Source organism: Limulus polyphemus, unplaced genomic scaffold, assembly GCF_000517525.1.
Source record: "Limulus polyphemus unplaced genomic scaffold, Limulus_polyphemus-2.1.2 Scaffold2817, whole genome shotgun sequence".
NCBI classification, from domain to species: Eukaryota; Metazoa; Arthropoda; class Merostomata; order Xiphosura; family Limulidae; genus Limulus; species Limulus polyphemus.
Window position 1 is genome coordinate 141,625 of NW_013668427.1, and position 7,920 is coordinate 149,544.

The following is a 7,920-nucleotide window of genomic DNA, read 5'->3' on the forward strand; positions in this document are numbered from 1 at the left end:
CGAAATTTATAAATTTTCCTGGTCAAATATATTAAGTTTTCCGTTTAATAAGCGTTAATTACAATTATAGCTTCCGAGGTTTATAGTATACCAACGATAGTAAACCAATAATATATATTGTTTGTTTGTTTGTTTTGGCGCGTCGCGTTTGTTATATTTATAGGCGTGTGGAGAGTTTCTCGAAAATTCAGATTACGTAACAATACAAAGCTACATTAGCGTTTACGTACACACATATATTGTTTATTCTTGCATCGAAAATATTTTACAACTTTAGAGAATAGGCGGGAGTTTCGCAATACATATTTAACAGTATACGTTATGCATATTTCTAAATATAAATCTAATTTAAACAAACATCGATATTAAAATAAACATAGAATAATAAATCCGTCACAGAGATAACTAAAATAAACTCCCAATCAAACTTTTGTTCCAGATTGATTTTTTATACCTGGTGCGTTTTTAAACGATTTTGCTGCTTTACAACACACAACGTTTCTCATTTATACGGAAAAAACAGTAGGTTACAAAATTAAGGTAAAAATTAGACCTGTGTACAATAGATCGTAATATTCTATAGCTTAAAAGATATAACAGCTACATTTCAAATGAAGTTGATCGCCCAAGCGTTTATTGATATGGAGGTAAAGAAAAAAAATTAAACTTGTCTTATATTTCTTTGTTGTTGCTGCTGTGAAATGCTATGTAATTTCATAGAATTCAAGAGTAAGTGACATGAATTTAGCTCTAATACAGTGTTAAATCAACTGTAGCACGATCTATTCCTTATTGATATGTTGTAATAAGAAGATAAAATTATCACTTTACTATTCACTAGATACCTGATCGATGAACGTCACAAAAACATGCTTCATATGTTATTACTACAACAACATTTACACGTTAGCGGTCTACCAGTAAAACAGGCTACTAAGAAAAGTAATAAAAAAAGACATATTATTAACTGGTATTTAGTTCTTAAAATATCGCAATAGGAGAGTTAATGGAAAAGCTGCTAACTTTAAACATTATATATTTAAACAGGTAAATTTTATATCGGGGTAAACTTGAGAATTTCATTTTAACATCTTTATAAAAGATATTTGTATTTGTGAAAAAAGGTAATAAAGCCATCTGTCGAAATTTCTAATTTGAAACTACTGGGGATTGCAGCCAGTCAGCGCACTTATCATCCATAACCTACAAACCGGATCAGTAAAAGGTGTCTCTTTGGAGATTCCCTTTCAGCCTTACCAACCTTAACCTACAAACCGGATCAGTAAAAGGTGTCTCTTTGGAGATTCCCTTTCAGCCTTATCAACCTTAACCTACAAACCGGATCAGTGAACAACGTCTCTATACTCTATACTCTACCATCCACCATACGTTAAGGGATTAACTGTCACTCTTATAATACAATCACAGCTCAAAGTGCTGGAAATATTTTGTCGTATCTCACGGATTCGAACCGGCTCGTCAGCTCCGAAATCCACAAATCTACAATAAGAACAACCCGCACCCTTGCATGAAGAATATTTGTTAGTGGTCAGTTTGGGGATTGGAATAAGTCAGACAGAAAAAAACAAAACAACACACATTCAGTTTTAGATAAACCAAAAACACAGACATGAGATATTAGAGAAGTTTAATAATTCAGTTTTGATTAAGTTTATCATGCAACAGCAATCATGAATTTTAGAAAGTGACCCCTGTGACTTCATGATCTGCGAATTAACACAAAGATATATGTGACAACGCCTTTGATTAAAGTTTATTACCAAGACATTGGAAATATATATATATATGGGATATGTACATAAATGAAACAATATAAAAATATTTTTAAAAACTCCTTTTTACTGTTAGTTTAAAACAAATAAATAAAAACACAATGCATAAAAGCATAAATACAGGTTTCGTATCTTCCAAGATATTCTTCAGTTTCTAATCTCTCTAACAAGACCTTCTTAACAATGTAAAACTTCCCGCGTTTTTGACCTAAAAGCTTCAAATATGTTTTAAACTCCCTCTTTTTCTTAAACGATGTTACATTTAATGTGTTTTAAATTTATTAATAAAATAATTTCCATAAAATAATCTCTTATTCTTTTCACAAGAATACCAACATGGAAGTAGTTAGGAAAAAAGGTTCTCGTAAAGTGTGAATTTTTCCATGATGTACTTATTAATGTGTTTTTTTAACATGCAATGGGCTAGTATTTGCATTTTTGAAATGGGATTTATGCAAATTTATGCAAATTTATGCTTACAACAAACACAAAGTAATACATAACTAAAATTATGTTAATTACAAGTAAATCTAGATTATATATATATATATTCTCCTTATATATTTCCCACAAATATTTTATTCCTCGTACATATAAATTCTCTATTAAGAGCATGGCACTCGAGGATTATGAGTACGTTAAAAGTGACGGCCAAATCCCATTATTCGATCAGACAAGAGTAGACTAAAAGTTCAGTGGGTGCTCTTGAGTAACTGCCTTTTCTCTAGTCTATCAGATAGCCTTTTTGTAGTTTTGCGCGAAAATTGTGAAATAAAAGCAAACAAATACCCAGGAGATAAAGTTCCTTTATTTAAGAAGCTTAGTTAAATGAGTAACATTGACCCTTTTTGCATAAAAAGATTAATTTAATATAAATTACTATTACCCGTTTTTTTAAGGTAAAAATACCCACTGAATCTATTGGTTCGAATAAACCCCGAATCTCTTGTCTACTGATGCAAAGCACTGAATGCTATGATTTACAATCACTTAAGTTTTACTAAATGGATCACTTAATGCCAATAAACGCAATATCCTAGTCATCATAAATACTAGTAAAACGTTCATATTTCACCGTTCCTTTGATATTTAGATGTCAAGATAAGTCTCAGCTCCCAGGCTAGAAAATCTGATGTAGTCGAACAAATACGTCGACATTTAAATTCATATTGTTTGTTGAATACTAAAAGCTTTTCTTGTATACCATCGTGACATTTCTTATAGTTTCTGGAGACAGATCTGAAAACTAAAATTTACACATTCATTGTTGTAGAGATAAAGATAATGTCATTTATCAGTACGATGTTCTAGTGCATACATTGTCTCGAACTGCGTACCCTCAAAGTTGTAGTTGATACAGAAATCGATAGAATTTCCTGTATAAATTTATCAAATGTATTCATTAAAATTGTACAAATGTTTGAAGCATTCGGCTCATATCCACTTCTAATGTTTACTTTCTTTGATTTTAAGCTACACTATCTGCCTTGTGCCTACTGCGGGTGTCGAAATCCATACATCATCGTTATGAGCCCTCAAGATTATCCACGAGTTCCCTAGGAAGGGGAAGGACATACATGTAGTGGTAAATATAAATTTTAAAACTAGAACAGCGTTTTCTTATTTTCTTTTATTATTACTCGTGAAACTATAGAAAGCTTTAACAATAAGCACAGTGTTGATTTACGCAACTCACTACGGTAAATCCCACACGCAGCAGATCTGTTGTTTAAGTAATAATGCATTAAAACCAGTAAGATGTTAGGATCCGAAATGAACAACGTATTTTCAAACGAAAATAGTAAAGTACTATAGCATATGTTTCCGTTGCTGTTTTTTAATTTGCGCCATGACTCCCTAAAAGTGTCCCCTGCGATTTTATAACCTGCAACGTCTTGTGTTCTGAAACAACTTGGAACTTCTGCAATAAAATAAAGTTTGTGCGTGTATTTTCCATAAACAAAAGTTAGTGTTTTGTTTGTTTCTTATTAAGCACAAAGCTACATAATGGGCTAACTGTGATGTGCCCGCCGCAAGTATCGAAACTCAATTTTAATCGTTATAAGCCCTCAGACTTACCGCTGAGCTGATTCGAAGAGGACTCTTGAAAGTGTCGAAACTTGTTTTTGATATGAATATGTTGTTTCGCAATAGTGGATCTTAACTTCATTGTAGAATACTTTACACGGTATTGTGTATTTACCTCCTATTATAACCTGGGAATTTACTCAAAGCTAATATTGATAATTCCTAACATCAAGTTTTTGGATATGCTATAGTATTAAAATATCTGGCATGTTTGAGAAACGTAAACCAACAAAAATGTGGAGTTTGTTTGCTGTTAAACGCAATGTTACACAATGTGCTATATGTTCTCTTAATTCCCACAGTGGGTATTGAAATCCAATTTTTAGCGTTGTAAGCCCTCAGACTTACCGCTGAACCACCGTTGGGGGGGGGGGGGCAACACAGCGAGTATTAGTAACTCAAAAAGAAAGTTACAGCTGCCTACAGTGAATAATGTTTCCCTAAAATATGTATCTACAGGCTTTTTTATTTTCATACTTTTTAGAGATTTAAAATACTATCTGCTATATAAAGTTTTCTTTTACTTTTATTTTGTCCCGTATTTGTTAGTATTGAACACTTTTGGATTTCTTGTGTATCTAAAACTGGATTATAATTCAGAAATAAAATACAACTCTTGCCATATGGAAATAATGGGCTTCACATGACTAACAATGAAAGTTACAAAACTCTTACATGATATCCTAATAAGTAATGTTTAAATGTTACAATATGAATAAATGGGCTTCACAATGACTAACAAAGAAAGTTACAAAACTCTTGCATGAGATCCTAATAAGTCATGTTTAAGTGTTATAATATGAATAAATGGGCTTCACATGACTAACAAAGAAAGTTACAAAACTCTTGCATGAGATCCTAATAAGTCATGTTTAAGTGTTATAATATGAATAAATGGGCTTCACATGACTAACAAAGAAAGTTATAAACTCTTGCATGAATTCCTAATAAGTCATGTTTAATTTTTTTATTTCTCTTTGATGTTAAATTACTTTACAGTGCTTAATTGCGTATATGTTATGACGTCACATTATTTCTTACGTCAAAGTGATGCAATGCCTATAGACTACTTAGAGAAATACGTGCTTCACGATTATGTGATCGCTCAAGGTACTTCCGTGAAGCTCCTCCGGTAATGTTTGTATAGATCCTTAATGTGATATGTATATCAGAGGAAAAAGATAACGCTACCATACATGCTATACCGCCTCATGAAAACACGGTAGCATGTTGGTTTTATGCAAATATTCGTAGATATTTTTATGTGCAGCCTCATTTATATTTTCCACACCATTATGTTAATGTTGTTTAGAACTATTAGCTATAAATGAGCTCTATGTTCATATAATATTTCTCAAAAATATCTACTGTACTTAATGTGCAAGAAACTATACAAGGTTAAAAGTAGTCAAATATTTATAAGGTTGAGTTTACAATATAGATTTAAAATATTTCTATAAGTACAGAAAAAACAACACTTAAACTATGTTTCTTAATTCATCTAAGGAATTCTTTTAAAAGCAACTGAGTATTAAGCTGATTTTAATAAATCAGGTATTTTGTTTTGGGACAAAATGACTTTTTTTTTTCACACTTGAAGCAAGCCGAACATTTGAATTTAATAATCTATTCATTATTTTATTAGAGATTAAATTGTAGACTAAAATTATGGCACATTTGAATGTTATCTCCTTGATTTTTCAAATATTAGACTTTATTGATTTTTTCTTTTAATATTTTTTGTTTGTTTCTTGTTAAGCGCACAGCTACGCAATCTGTGCTCTTCTCACTGCGGATATCGAAGCCCAATTTTTAGTGTTATAATCCCTCAGACTTACCTCTGATCCACTGGGAAGCTACTGTGGTACCTAGGAATATGATATTCTAAGGAATTATTCCTTTTATTTTCTAAATAGTAAATTTGTTAGAAGTTATTTATCTTGATGTTGTAACTGGGACACATTTACAGGTAGTCCTTGTGATGTTATTAGTTGTTAAAAACTCGTTGCTTTAAGTATAATATTTTCAGAGATTAGTATTCTGTCGTTGTTAGTACGACACATTTATTAGTTGTCTCCGTTATTCCAATTAGTCGTTGATTTAAGCATAAATGTTCAGAGTGAGACTGATTGTCTGCTGCCGTAAGTGTGGCTCTGAGAATTGATAGCATTTACCCGTCCATAATTACGATAGAAATATATTTTTATTCAGTTATATTAATCTATACATTTTCAAAATTTTCCTGTACTTTTTTACTTTTAGTCAAGCGATCTTGTGAAAGGATGTAGTCAGCTCTACTATTCAGTAATCCCTACCTATGACGTTATACACCATAGAGGCCATTCTAATGCTTATATTTGCATGTTAGGATTATTGTATTGCTTCGGCGTGCACGCTGGTCGCTTCGAAAACTGGGAGGATACAGTGGTTTTTATTGGTCAGTATAAGCAGAAAGATAATTTTACTTTGAACGTAACATGTTTATAAGCTCTTGGGATATTCCAAGGATTAACTTAGTACACAGTTAGCCAGCTTTCGCAGTATTGGAAATCTGGAATGTCAGGTATAGTGATGTGTTGGAGGTGAAAAGAAAGAAACAAAACGCGGTGTGGAAACAAATAAAAACGAACACTTATTTGCCTGATGATAAAATATCACTAGGTGGTGGATTTATGCATTACAGTGAAATAAATATATATATAAACTTTATCTAAGTAACAGTATATAAATATAATCAAGTTTGGTTTATTTTGAATTTCGCGCAAAGCTATTCGAGGGCTATATGCACTAGCCACCCTTAGTTTAGCAATGATATACTAGAGGGAAGGCAGCTAGTCAACAGCTAGTTTGGCGGTGTAAGTCCACAGACATGTCGCTGTGCCACTGGGGGGCACCTAGGGTCAAGCTGGTACATTACATCTACTAGAATTTGTATGTTCTGTGTTACGATTTAGTTTTTTAAAAATTAGGAATCTTGTAAATATTAAATATATACTATGCAAGAGTGAGATACACGGTATTTGTATATTACAATCTTCGTCCCACTTGTCCTTTTTAAGTCCTTAAGTCGACTCTAATTTAAATTGGCACTAATTTAATACCACCTAGAAAAATAACATGAAAATCATAACTATCAGTCAGACTGGAAGCAAATACAACAGGATAGTTTGTTTGTTTTGTAACTAAGCACAAAGCTACACAATGGGCTATCTGTGCTCTGCCCACCACGGGTATCGAAACCCGGATTCTAGCGTCGTAAGACTGCAGACATACCGCTGTGCCACTGGGGGGCCAACAGGATAGCCTGAAACCACATGGAATGCACTAAGTGAAAACCATGCGCATCTTACACTCCCAGTTAGGACGAGCGTCCACACCCAGCTAATATAAATTGTAACTAAATAGTTAACATTTAAGCGAAAAGATGGGCCTTTAAAAGGCAAATCAAAATATACGACTCTTTAAATGGAATACAAAAAAATTTAAAAACTTTTAGTTTTAAAAATAAATCCTTTAAATATTGTAAGGTATTAGATTGTGAACATTACATGTAAGTATGACACCATAAGATATTCAACGAAATATTGATACATAAAGCAACCCGGCGTGTCACGTGACAATCACAGCAGATATAAAGCAGTTGTGGAATTGGATGTACGAGTACTACATTTTGACATTTTTAGCATTATTTAGTTAGTGTGATGCTAACAGAAACTGATTGCTTGTGAGAAGGCTATGTAACAATCCTTACTCACGAAAATATTCTTACATTCAGATTTGTTCAGATCAGGGACTTAGAATTTCAGAGATGGTTGATATTCCTTGCACTCAACAGCACAGGAAAACAAAGGAATATGCATTTATTTGGGACACCAGGACCATCCATAAAGAGACCTGGTACAAGTCGTACTCTAGACGTAGTAATAAAAGTGCTGCACTATAGCAAAAGTCAGTGGCAAAAACCGTCCACGTGCTCCAGGCAAAAGTACACAGCATAATCAAGAAAGACCTCTATTTTGAAAAGCAATAGTAATTCGCA